This window comes from Pseudophryne corroboree, chromosome 2 (assembly GCF_028390025.1).
Source record: "Pseudophryne corroboree isolate aPseCor3 chromosome 2, aPseCor3.hap2, whole genome shotgun sequence".
NCBI classification, from domain to species: domain Eukaryota; kingdom Metazoa; phylum Chordata; class Amphibia; order Anura; family Myobatrachidae; genus Pseudophryne; species Pseudophryne corroboree.
The window spans coordinates 60,011,147-60,025,779 of NC_086445.1; the positions used below are offsets into that span (position 1 = coordinate 60,011,147).

Below are 14,633 nucleotides of genomic sequence, written 5' to 3' on the forward strand. Positions count from 1 at the left end.
TCCTTACGGAGTCCCCAGCATCCTCTAGGACGTAAGAGAATAAGAAATATCTACAGTTGTGATCAATTGTATCATAGGGAAAGAATAAAAAGGAAAGATTCACAGCGCTAATTACCAGGAGACAAAAATTATCAAATCTAAATAATTAATGGGTGGCTTAAATATTACAACAAGATATAATGAAACCTCTAAAGGCTCATTTAACGTTACATATTTTTAGAACAAAAAAACAAATGCAAAAACTGAATTAAAGTACAAAAAAGAAACACAGTGACGATTAATCCAAGTAACGACGTTCCATCTGAATAGATTTAGCGGCCTATTCATGAAGCATTTAAAAGAGTGGAGAAGTGAGCCAGTGGAGAAGTTACCCATGGCAACCAATCAGCTGCTCCATACAATTGTATAGTATGCAAATTATAAATGTTACTTCATTGCTGATTGGTTGCCATGGGTAACGTCTCCACTGGCTCACTTCTCCACTCTTTTCACTGCTTCATGAATAGACCCCTAAGAGAGAAATTACGGGCACTTTTTGGGATCTCTCCCAGGTAATCTGCACTCTTATTACATTTCTCTAGGAGAAATGACAATGTACATGATGGGATACGTTGAATTTGCCGGATGTCGGGATTCCGGCATCGGTAGCTGGAATCCCGGCAAAGCAGGACTATTCCCACTCATGGGAGTCCACGACACCCACACAGTGGGAACAGATCTTGTGGCGAGCGCAGCAAGCCAACGACCTCGCAGCGTGCCCACAAGGGGGCTCTTTGCACTCACCCCCTTGCCGGCATCCTGGCGGGCGGGATGCCGCTGTCGGGATATGAACTGCCCGCATCCCGCCTGCCGGTACATTATACTGCATCTATAACCATCTCTGCCCCACTCTGCACCTCTGGGTCAGTATCTGCTAGTACTATTTGAATCTATGGTTCTTTCTTTCTAAGTTATTTGCAAAAAAGGAGGAGAGGCCAAGAAATCATTACAGGCAATAAATTCCAGCCAAACACAATCTAACCCAATAGAGGCGGCAGTACACCACCGACGCAGTTCCTCTTATATGGCACAGGGCTGGACTCTACTGCAAGGAAGATGTCCAGGTCATAGGTAAACATGGGGGGGGGTTTTCCAGTTGCCCGGAAACCCCTCCTCCCAACAGCCTGGCCAGCGGCCACTACATGCAGTATAAAAGGCAGAATGGAGTGATGTGATGTGTGTTTGTGTTTGTGGATCTGAGTCATACTTACCGACATTCTGGCTGCTCTCTGCGGGAGAGAGCAGACAGGTCGGCTCAACAGGCGGGACGGGGAGCGCTGTGACGTAAGGAGGGGGTGGGCCGGAGACGGGACGGAGGAGGAGCAAGGGTGGGATGGGGGCGGGGTTATGGTGACGCCTCCTTTAAGCCATGCCCCCGCTCTGTAATGCCCCAATCACCGGCATTACACTGCAGGGGGCGTGGCTATGATGACGCGATTCAGCAAGAATCGCGTCATCGACTGGCCGGACCGCCCCCTTTACACAGAAAGTGGGCGGACGGGCAGGGGGGACCCCTCAAATCGGGAGACTTGCCTGCTCTTCCGGGGGGCCGGGAGGGTCAACCGATTTTCGGGAGCCTCCCGGCCATTCCGGGAGAGTAGGCAAGTATGATCTGAGTGCTCAATCATCGCACCAGAGAGGGAATCTGGTAAGTGCCTTACCGTGATCATTGGACCCGCATATGTCTGACGTACTGTATTACATACACTGCCCTTTGTTTGGGGCTTGTTACACGCTAATTATGCACCCTTCATGGGCTGGCGACAATCACTCTAACATCAAACATTTGGAACCCCCCCCCCCCCTCCAGAAATCCTGCTTTTAACCCTGCAGGTCTCCCACACGGGTAGTTTGCAAACTTGTCTCCCTCCAAACTGAAAATGCCCCACAACTGCCTTTGGCGCCAACTGTGGCAAGTGAAGAGCAACGCTTTCCTGCCAATATGCACCTCCTCTGTTAAAGCAAAAAAAGTTAGAACAACAACAACAACAATAAATCTATCAGTAACAACAACATAAAATCCATCAGTAACAACAAGCAATAGAGAAAGTAACAACATAAAATCCATCAGTAACAACAAGCAATAAAATCCAACAGTAACAACAAGCAATAGAGAAAGTAACAAAGGGTGAGAAGGAAGCCAAATTGAAATGAGGAAGAGACCTTCCATAATCATCCAATGTATAACTTACTGTAATAATTCCCGAACTGGACAGATTTATATATAATTTATTCAAATGTATGTTGAGATCACATTGGAACTTGTAGGAATTTTATTTTCTTGTAAAACTTAAACCAAATTTTAATTAGACAAGTTGGCCCTCGTTTTAAGTAGCACTGGGGAATTATTATTATTACTACTAGTTATTTATATAGAGCACACATATTCCGCAGCGCTTTATCAAGACTATTTGGCCACCCACATCAGTCCCTGTCCCAGTGGAGCTTACATTCTATATTCCCTACCACATGTATGCGCACACACTTACACACTAGGGTTCATTTTGTTGGGAGACAATTAACCTACCAGTATATTTTTGGAGTATGGGAGGAAACCGGAGTACCCGGAGGAAACCCACGCAAGCACAGGGAGAACATACAAACTCCACACAGTTAGGGCCATGATGGGAATCAAACCCATGACCTAAGTGCTGTGAGGCAGTATTGCTAGCCGTTACACCATCCATGCACTTGAATGTTCCCTTTGATCCTTGAAGGTGTTGTCACAGCAGCTCACCTGGAAGTTCTTGTCGGGACATGGGACACTAATCTATAATAACATCTCTGCAGGTGAGTGTTACAGGCTATAAAAACAATCTGACTATAAAGCAAGAAGGAGCCGGGGGCTGGTGTGAAAGCATGACGGGCTGCCTGTTGTCCATCATTGATATAAAGATATAAAGATGTTAAAAAGCTCAGGAGGAAAGGAAAAGCGATGCATTTAGTAAAAGCTTCAGGAGACCACGTAGATAGCAGTACATAGCTATATACAACTCAGGAGTCTGCACCCATTACAGAGACAGCTGTGTCCTCGTGCCTGTCCTATGCCACCGTCTCTGCAAGGGTCACACGTCTCAGCCTGGCAGACAACTATATTCCTGAATAATCCACATATTAGCGCCTCTGCAGCTGTGTTGGAGCATTATGTTCTCTCTTGTATCTGTTCCATAATTCATCACAAAGAACATTGAATTTGATGGGGCTGAATGTATTCAAAGAAAAATAAATCATATGTCACTAACCAGCCTGCAAAATAAATGTTGCTTATCACTTAAGCAGATACAGAAAAGATAAAGTTCACCAGGATGTATGAAGGGGGTTATTTTACTTTTAATAGCATTTATTTATAAGTTTTTAAAACATTTCTGCAGCGCCGTACAGAGTAAAGGTACAAAACAGGGTAAACGAGGACACGAAGTAACACGTGATGTAACGTAGATAAAAGGGGGCATATGTTTCACAATCCGCATCTTAGATGTGGGTGGAATGTGATAAATACGTCCAAATCCGCAATAATAATTGAATACAGCGCAGGGATGTACCCTGAGATTGTGTCCACGCAGGAAGGACGGTAATTGGATCCTGTGGTCCGCCGTGAACCCAGTGCTGTAAAGTGAGATGCCGCTTTGCAGTGTCACCGCACTAGGGGTCACAGCAGGAGCACAGAGATCTGAAGACTGGCTGCCCTCACTGGATCACTGATCACCGGTCCCTGGGTGCAGGAAAGTTTATTAGTTTATTAGACACACATGGCTGATCACAAGGCTAGATCTGAGCTCAGCCTTCCGGAGGGAAGCCAGATAACGCTATCTCAAGATAGCGTTATTATCAAAGGGCTCCCTCCCTTATTTATTTATTTTTTTATTAGTAAATTTGAGCAGATTGCATTTCCCATTACAAGTATGGGAAATGCGATCTGGAATGTGAATTTAAGGGCTTGGAGGAGAATTTTGCAAAATTCTCCCCAAATTGCCCTTTAGTACATTCTGGTGATAATAAAAATAATGTTAAAAGAGTGTGAAAACACCCCTTTTCACATTATTTTATTATAAATATGATCGTTTGTGTGATCCCTCCGTTTTCGATTGTCAAAGCAGCCCCTATAGGTTTCTATGGGGACTACCAAGATCTTGGCCCCATTAGCTAAAACCATCTTTAGATGGCGTTAGACCATGTAGCCTATGGGTTACCGTATTGCAATTTTTTTCAGAGAGGGATCACCCGGCCCATATGATTCATACTTGTCTACTCTCCCTAATGAAGCGGGCAGGACGGAGAGATAATCTCTGGCATTTTCAGGTCCGTGGGGTGGGAGAGGGGCTAGATTGACATGAACTGCATCATTTTAGCCTCACCCTCTACCCGCGAATCACGGTGGGGCTTGATGATGTCACCGCCCAGCCCCGCCCCCCCGAAGTTCCATGCAGCGTATACTCTCTGGGCTTCTCCCAGAGAGGAGAAATAAAATGCAGGTAAGTATAATATGATTGTACGCGCAGCCCAAGATGGCGCATTATTCTTGCCAGGTCCATACCCAGAAGAAAGGTGATAGCGACTGACCGACCTTCCAGGTGTAAGGGGCCACAATGATGAGATTGCTGCACCAAACCTCCGCGCCCTCCTCCTGATTGCGGCGCGCCCCCTTCCACTCTGGGAGGGAGAAGCTGAAATATTGGCACGCATACTCCAAAATGTCACTTCGAAGTGCTATCCTACAGTCTTATTTGTACCACTCTTCTGAATGATTGTTCTAAAAAGTGCGAATTAGACACATTTTGGAGGTAAAGGTATTTTGCGGTTTTTTTTACGCATACCAGTGGCGCATGCAGGGGGGGTTTCCAAGCACCCAGAAATCCCCCCTCTCCACCAAAAAAAAAATATTTTTTTTTTGCTGCATGAGTATTATTAATGGCTATCTAGTGTCCTCTGCAGCCTGCTGTCTTCCTGGTGGCACTTGTAAGTGCTTAATAAAAGTTTACTTTATTTTAATTATAGTACATATATATCCATGTGCATACATATATACACATGTATATACATACATATAAACACACACACACATATGATATATATACATGTGTATATATACGTGTACTATATATATATATATATATATATATATATATGTATGCATGTTTAATATGCTATGTATATGTTTACATGTATGTATATATATATATATATATATATATATATATATATATAGGTGTATATACGGTATATATATGTGTAGATATATACACACAGACACACTAGTTTTACGGACCCAGCATATACTGGGTCACCTCAGTCCCCACCCCCGTGATTGGCTCCACCCAGTTCTGGAAACCCCCCTCCCCCCATGCAAATCCTGCGTTTGCCACTGCATGCAATATATCCCCTTTAAACTATCCTTGCAGCAAAGACCGTCTCTTTCTCCCATGTATTTCTTTGTAGCCTACGCTGAAAAGTTTTTGAAAAGCAGAAACTTCCCCTGTAGTAGAGCTGCTTCATTCATTAGCACATACAGTATGTTCAAGCCCGGAACTCCTAAATGTTCAGATCATTCACAATTTTACGTGTTGCTATAGAAACAAAAAGAAATCTGATACTGCTATAAAAGGCAACCGGAACAGAAATGCATGTTTAAAATATCTCCGAAATATTAGATAACTCCTTTGTCATTCAGTCTCTCGCAGCAAGTTTTTGTAACCAATAGCAACGATGACTTTGCAGTGAGCAGGTTACATAAGGAGTATGTAGGTGTGTGTATTGATGCAGATGGATGGATTAGGGCAGCGGAACACGCTGAAGTGAGTTGTGCTTTCCGGCTGTGGAGGTTTACACGGCGCGGCACAAAGCGCAATAGTTACATCGTGATCTTTCAATAAATATTTCTTTGAAGTGCATCACATTAAATATAGAAAGTCTTAGCGGGAGAGAACACGTGGGTGTCTGCAAAGGAAACACGGGTAACTTTAGTGCCTATTACTGTACACAGGCATCTACTTTACTTCTAATTAAGTTCATTACATGACACACAGTCAAAGTTGCCGTCTCTTCTGAAATGCCAGAGAGACTCCCGAGCTTCCTGTAGTGTTAATAATGTGGGACCCTCGTGACGCATTTTGTGTTATCACACTTGCCTCTTGGATTTAAAATACTGTAAGAAGAGCATACTTGCCTACTCTCCCGTAAATCGGGTGACCCTCCCGGCCCCCCCGGAAGAGCAGGCAAGTCTCCCGATTTCAGGGGTCCCCTCTGCCCGGCCGCCCACTTAGCGAGTAAAGTGGGCGTCAGGGGTGGGCGATGATGCGATTCTTGTTGAATCGCGTCATCATAGCCATGCCCCCTGCTGTATAATGCCGGTAATAGTGGCATTACACAGCGGGTGGCGTTGCTTACATGACGTGTTCCCGCAGCCATGCTCACGTCCCGCCTCCGTCACGCCCTGTCCCACCTCTGACCCGCCCCCCTCTGCACCTTACGTCACTGCCCGTCCCCCTGCTGAGCCGACCTGGCTGCTCTCTCCCGGAGAGAGCAGCCTAAAAGTCGGCAAGTATGAAGAAGAGGCGTCACTAGGGGGACGCATCACACCCGGATGTCACCAAAATGAAGGCTTCTTCTCAGTGACCGGAAGCTGGGTGTTGTACTGTGAAATTATGGCGCAGCACCCGGTTCCTGTCACTAAGATTGTGCCGGCAGTGCAGGAAGAGTCTCCGGAGGAAGCCCAGCATATTCACCAGGAATACTGGGCAGGCTTCCAGAATAATTCAAATTGGGGATCACTGTGAAGCCACACCCCCTTCTGGGTGTCACCGACGCAAAATTACACATGCCATCTGTGATTGGAAGTATAATGTAAGTCCTGCTGGTATTGCCTGGGTCTGTTCAGCTGCAACATCCTCCATACGGTAGTGCAGCTACTGCCACGTACACCTACTCCGTGCTGGGTACAAACACAGACATCCACTTGGCATGCACAGAACTTGGGGAGAGTTATCAACGCATGGACAGAGATAAAGCGGAGAGAGGTAAAGTCATATTTGTCTGCTCTTTTGACTATTTGGCGCCCCCCTGCTGAGGTCGGCTCAGCAGGGGGGCGGGCTGCGACGTGCCGTGCACAGGGGGGCGGGCCAAAGGCGGAACGGGGGCATGGTGGAGGCAGAACGGGGCGTAGCTGCGGGATCGCGTCATGTAAGCCACGCCCCCCGCTGTGTAAAGCCACTATTACCGGCATTATACAGCAGGGGGCGTGGCTATGATGATGTGATTCAACAAGAATCGCGTCATCGCCTGCCCAGACCGCCCACTTTACTCGCTAAGTGGGCGGCCGGGCAGGGGGGGACCCCTGAAATCGGGAGACTTGCCTGCTCTTCTGGGGGGCCGGGAGGGTCATCCGATTTTCGGGAGCCTCCCGGCCATTCCGGGAGAGTAGGCAAGTATGGGTAAAGTACCAACCAACCAGCTCCTGTCATTTTTCAAACACAGCCTGTAATACGGCAGATGCTGATTGGCTGGTATCTCTCTCCACCTTATCTCTCTAAGCTTTGATAAATCTCCCCCTCAATATGGCTTAACTGTGGCAAGCGCACACGAGACGGTTCTGTTACGTGCATATGCTGGACCGGCTCACTGGGATTCAGCCAACGACGCCCCAGTCTGCCCAATTGCTCCCATCAGATAATAAAGCGTGCCAGACTGGCTATACATAGAATATGTGACAGAACACTATGGGATGGGAAAGGAGATCAGAGGACGATGACCAGGCCATCATCTGCATGTGACACAGAATTGTACTGTCTCCTATGTGGGAGAAGCCCGGAGAGGAGATGGTGCTGGACACTTCAGGGGACGGGGAAGGGCTCTTGCGCCATTAGGCCCCGTCCCCACAACAGAAAAAATGCAGCGTTTTGCAGGCCTATGAGGAAGAGACGGAAAATAAGAATTTACTTACCGATAATTCTATTTCTCGTAGTCCGTAGTGGATGCTGGGGACTCCGTCAGGACCATGGGGAATAGCGGGCTCCGCAGGAGACAGGGCACATCTAAAAAGCTTTTTAGGTCACATGGTGTGTACTGGCTCCTCCCCCTATGACCCTCCTCCAAGCCTCAGTTAGGTACTGTGCCCGGACGAGCGTACACAATAAGGAAGGATCTTGAATCCCGGGTAAGACTCATACCAGCCACACCAATCACACCGTACAACTTGTGATCTGAACCCAGTTAACAGTATGATAACAAAACGAAGTAGCCTCCGAAAAGATGGCTCACAACAATAGTAATAACCCGATTTTTGTAACAATAACTATGTACAAGCATTGCAGACAATCCGCACTTGGGATGGGCGCCCAGCATCCACTACGGACTACGAGAAATAGAATTATCGGTAAGTAAATTCTTATTTTCTCTAACGTCCTAGTGGATGCTGGGGACTCCGTCAGGACCATGGGGATTATACCAAAGCTCCCAAACGGGCGGGAGAGTGCGGATGACTCTGCAGCACCGAATGAGAGAACTCCAGGTCCTCCTTAGCCAGAGTATCAAAATTTGTAAAATTTTACAAACGTGTTCTCCCCTGACCACGTAGCTGCTCGGCAAAGTTGTAATGCCGAGACTCCTCGGGCAGCCGCCCAGGATGAGCCCACCTTCCTTGTGGAATGGGCATCTACATATTTTGTCTGTGGCAGGCCTGCCACAGAATGTGCAAGCTGAATTGTACTACAAATCCAGCGTGCAATAGACTGCTTAGAAGCATGAGCACCCAGCTTGTTGGGTGTATACAGTATAAACAGCAAGTCAGACTTTCTGACTCCAGCCGTCCTAACTATATATATATATATATATATATATATATATATATATATATATATATATTTTAGGGCCCTGACCACGTCTAGTAACTTGGAGTCCTCCAAGTCCCTAGTAGCCGCAGGCACCACAAGAGGTTGTTTCAGGTGAAAACGCTGACACCCCTTTATGAAGAAACTGGAGACGAGTCCCAGTTCTGCCCTGTTCAAATGGAAAATTTTAATATGGGCTTTTGTAAGACAAAGCCGCCCATTCTGACAATCGCCTGGCCGAGGCCAGGGCTAACAACATGGTCACTTCCCATGTGAGATATTTGTCAACAGCATGGTCACTTTCCATGTGAGATATTTCAAATCCACAGATTTGAGCGGTTCAAACCAATATGATTGTAAGAAATCCCAACACTATGTTGAGATCTCACGGTGCCCCTAGGGGCACAAAAAAGCTGTATATGCAATACATCCTTTACAATCTGGACTTCAGGAACTGAAGTCAATTCTTTCTGGAAGAAAATCTACAGGGCCGAAATTTAAATGTTAATGAACCCCAATTTGAGGTCCAAAACACTCCTGTTTTCAGGAAGTGTAGAAATCGACCTAGTTGAATTTCCGTCGTGGAGCCTTCCTGGCCTCACCCACGCAACATATTTTCACCACATGTGGTGATGACGTTGTGCGGTCACCTCCTTCCTGGCTTTGACCAGGGTAGGTATGACCTCTTATGGAATGCCTTTTCCCCTCAGGATCCGGCATTCAACCGCCATGCCGTCAAACGCAGCCGCGGTAAGTCTTGGAATAGACATGGTACTTGCTGAATCAAGTCCCTTCTTAGCTCCCCAGGCCCTTAGTCCTCTGTGAGCATTTCTTGAAGTTCCGGGTACCAAGTCCCTCTTGGCCAATCCGGAGCCACTAGTATAGTTCATACTCCTCTATGTCTTATAATTCTCAATACCCTGGTTATGAGAAACAGAGGAGGGAACACATACACAGACTGGTACACCCACGGTGTTACCAGAACATCCACAGCTATCGCCTGAAGGTCTCATGACCTGGCGGAATACCTGTCCCGTTTTTTGTTCGGGCGGGACGCCCTCATGTCCACCTTTGGTCTTTGCCAACGGTCCACAATCATGTTGAAAAACTTCCCTATGAAGTTTCCACTCTCCCGGGTGGAGGTCATGCCTGCTGAGGAAGTCTGCTTCCCAGTCGTCCACTCCCGGAAAGAACACTGCTGACAGTGCTATCACATGATTTTCCGCCTAGCGAAAAATCCTTGCAGTTTTCACTGCCCTCCTGCTTCTTGTGCCGCCCTTCTGTTTACGTGGGCGACAGCCGTGATGTTATCCCACTGGATCAATACCGGCTGACCTTGAAGCAGAGGTCTAGCTAAGTTTAGAGCATTATAAATTTGCTCTAAGCTTATTTATGCGGAGAGAATTCTCCAGACTTAATCACACTTCCCTGGAAATTTTTTCCCTGTGTGACTGTTCCCCAGCCTCTCAGGCTGGCCTCCGTGGTCACCGGCATCCAATCCTGAATGCCGAATCTGCGGCCCTCTAGAAGATGAGCACTCTGTAATCACCACAGGAGAGACACCCTTTTCCTTGGATATAGGGTTATCCGCTGATGCATCTGAGGATGCGATCCGGACCATTTGTCCAGCAGATCCCACTGAAGAGTTCTTGCGGGAAATCTGCCGAATGGAATTGCTTCGTAATAAGCCACCATTTTTACCAGGACTCTTGTGCAATGATGCACTGACACTTTTCCTGGTTTTAGGAGGATCCCGATTAGCTCGGATAAGTCCCTGGTTTTCTCCACTGGGAGAAACACGTTTTTCTGGACTGTGTCCAGAATCTTCCCTAGGAACAGTAGACGTGTCGTCGGAAAAAGCTGCGATTTTGGAATATTTAGAATCCACTCGTGCTGTCGTAGAACTACTTAAGATAGTGCTACTCCGACCTCCAACTGTTCTCTGGACCTTGCCCTTATCAGGAAAGCGTCCATGTTTCTTTTAAGAAAAATCATCATTCCGGCCATTACCTTGGTAAAGACCCGGGGCGCCGTGGACAATCCAAACGGCAGCGTCTGAACTGATAGTGACAGTTCTGTACCAGGAACCTGAAGTACCCTTGGTGAGAAGGGCAAATTTGGACCTGTAGGTAAACGTCCCTGATATCCAGTGACATCATATCGTCCCCTTCTTCCTGGTTCGCTATCACTGCTCCGAGTGACTCCATCTTGATTTGAACGCTTGTATGTAAGTGTTCAAATATTTCAGATCTCACCGAGCCGGTTGGCTTCAGTACCACAATATAGTGTGGAATACTACCCCCTTCCTTGTTGTAAGAAGGGTACTTTGATTATCACCTGCTGGGAATACAGCCTGTGAATTGTGTGAGGGGGAGACGTCTCGAATTTCCAATGTACACCTGGGATATTACATGTAGGATCCCGGAGTTCCCTTGCGAGTGTTGCTGAAACTCTTGAGATGACCCCCTACCGCACCTGAGTCCGCTTGTACGGCCCCAGCGTTATGCTGCGGACTTGGCAGAAGCCGTGAGGAGCTTCTGTTCCTGGGAATGAGCTGCTTGCTGCAGTCTTCTTCCCTTTCCTCTCCCCCTGGGCAGATATGACTGGCCTTCGCCCGCCTGCCCGTATGGGGACGAAAGGACTGAGACTGAAAAGACTGTGTCCTTTTCTGCCAATATGTGACTCGGGGTAACAAAAGGTGGATTTTTCAGCTGTTGCCATGGCCACCAGGTCCAATGGACCGCCCCTTTATACGGCAATACTTCCATATGCCGTCTGGAATCTGCCTCACCTGACCACTGTCGTGTCTTCGTCTGGCAGATATGTACATCACATTTACTCTTGATGCCAGAATGCAAATATGCCTCTGCGCATCACACATATATAGAAATGCATCCTTAAAATGCTCTATAGACAATAAAATCCTGTCCCTGTCAAGGGTATCAAAATTTTCAGTCAGGAAATCCGACCAAGCCCCCTCAGCGCTGCACATCCAGGCTGAGGCGATTGCTGGTCGTAGTATAACACCAGTATGTGTGTATATACTGTTATGATATTTTCCAGCTTCCTATCAGCTGGCTCCTTGAGGGCGGCCGTATCTGGAAACGGTAACGCCATGTTTTTTTATAAGCGTGTGAGCGCCTTGTCCACCCTAAGGTGTGTTTTCCAACTCGCCCTTACTACTGGCGGGAAAAAGGGTATACCGCCCATAACTTTCTGTCGGAGGAACCCCACGTATCATCACACACTTCATTTAATTTATCTGATTCAGGCAAAACTACAAGTAGTTTATTCCCACCCTACAAAATACCCTTATTTGTGGTACTTGTGGTATCAGAAATACGTAACACCTCCTTCATTGCCCTTAACATGTAACTTGTGGCCCTAAAGGAAAAATACGTTTGTTTCTTCACCGTCGACACTGGGGTCAGTGTCCGTGTCAGTGTCTGTCGACCGACTGAGGTAAATGGGCGTTTTTACAAGCCCCTGACGGTGTCTGAGACGCCTGGACCGATACTAATTTGTCCGCCGGCTGTCTCATGTCGTCAACCGGCTTGCAGCGTGTTGACATTATCACGTAATTCCATAAGTAAGCCATCCATTCTGGTGTCGACTCCCTAGAGAGTGACATCACCATTACAGGCAATTTTCTCCGTCTCCTCACCAACATTTTCCTCATACATGTCGACACACACGTACCGACCTACAGCACACACATACAGGGAATGCTCTGATAGAGGACAGGCCCCACTAGCCCTTTGGGGAGACAGAGGGAGAGTTTGCCAGCACACACCAAAAGCGCCATAATGTATATAACAACCCTAGAAGGTGTTGTTTCTATATATGGGCTCTTAATATATAATTATATCGCCAATTTATGCCCCCCTTCTCTTTAACCCTGTTTCTGTAGTGCAGGGGAGAGTGGGAGCCTTCCTCACCAGCGGAGCTGGTCAGGAAAATGGCGCTGAGTGCTGAGGAGAATAAGCTCCGCCCCTTTCACGGCGGGCTTTTCTCCCGGTTATTAGGAAAACTGGCCTGGGTTAAATACATACATATAGCCTTAATGGCTATATGTGATGTATTTATTTGCCAAATAGGTATTTATATTGCTGCCCAGGGCGCCCCCAGCAGCGCCCTGCACCCTCCGTGACCGTGTCAGTGAGCCGTGTAGCAACAATGGCGCACAGCTGCAGTGCTGTGCGCTACCTCTCTGAAGACTGTGAAGTCTTCTGCCGCCTGTTTCCGGACCTCCGTTCCGCCGTCTTTCTTCAGCGTCTGTAAGGGGGATCGGCGGCGCGGCTCCGGGACGAACCCCAGGCTGACCTGTGTTCCGACTCCCTCTGGAGCTCAGTGTCCAGTAGCCTAAAACTTCAATCCTCCTGCACGCAGGTGAGTTGCAAGTCTCTCCCCTAAGTCCCTCGTTGCAGTGATCCTGTCGCCAGCAGGAATCACTGATTAGAAACCTAAAAAAAAACTTTACTAAACAGCTCCTTAAGAGAGCCATCCAGTTTGCACCCTTCTCGGACGGGCACAAAAACCTAACTGAGGCTTGGAGGAGGGTCATAGGGGGAGGAGCCAGTACACACCATGTGACCTAAAAAGCTTTTTAGATGTGCCCTGTCTCCTGCGGAGCCCGCTATTCCCCATGGTCCTGACGGAGTCCCCAGCATCCACTAGGACGTTAGAGAAATTACATTTACTAATTCTCATCATTTAACCCTGCCCCCTCCATATGGTGGAGCGATTTCCTTGATAGTTTTCCGATCCTGCCCACTTCACTAGGAAACGGGCAGGATGCGGGAGATCTGCCTTCTCTTTGGGGAGTGTGGGAGACTACCTGAAAAATATGGAGTCTCCCGCAACTACTGGGAGATTAAGCAAGTGTGTTACAGTATAAATTAAAGGGACACTAACCTCAGACATTTTCTGTTGCTGCCTAACTTATGGCAATATACTTTACATGTTATACACCGTTTTATGCTCTCCCCCAGTGCGGACTATGGGGGTCATTCCGACCCGATCGCTCGCTGCAGCTGCTCGCAGCGCAGTGATCGGGTCGGAACTGCGCATGCGCCGGCGCCACAGTGCGCCGGCGCATGGCAGCTTTCGTTACCTAGCGATCGCCTCTGAGACAGAGGCGGTCGCTAGGCGGGAGGGGGCTGAACAGCGGCGTTAAGCCGTTTAGGGGGAGCAGTCCGGCCAACGCAGGCGTGGCCGGACCGCTGGGGGGGGGCGGGCTGCGATGGCTGCGTGACGTGTCACGCAGCCGCTGCGGCCAGGGGAAGCAACGAGCAACTCCCGGCCAGCTGCAGGAGCTGCGCTGGCCGGGAGTTACTCCTCAAATACAAAGGTATCTCCTCCGTGCGATGCTTTTGTATTTGTGCAGGGGGGGGGGGGGGGGCGGCACTGACATGCGAGGCGGACTAGCCCTGTACTGGGCGTACCCCCTCATGTCTGAGTTAACGATCGTAGCTGTGCTAAATTTAGCACAGCTACGATCAACTCGGAATGACCCCCCAATGATTACACTCTTGGGATTTGGGTTTGCAGGTGTGGTATGATTATGTTAACAGTTATCATACTGACATCATAGAACCTAGGTAAAGAATCATATGTAGCAAGTCTTATACAGCCACCTTGACGTATTTTTTAAATACAGAGGGAAAACTAAAAACTAAAATAGTGTAAGAGTCCCTTTAAAATAACTTCGATGCCAATTATTTTTTAAACTCAACATTTCACAGCCTTGGTGTCAGGGAAGGAACATCACCC

The 14,633-nt window shown here is 47.7% G+C and overlaps 1 protein-coding gene across 1 annotated transcript in view; it reads right to left on the reverse strand.

Moving 5' to 3' along the window:
* DLG2 (discs large MAGUK scaffold protein 2) overlaps positions 1–14,633 on the reverse strand; it is a 1,975,700-nt gene that overhangs the window by 1,559,996 nt on the left and 401,071 nt on the right. The gene's annotated exons all lie outside the window — the stretch shown is intronic.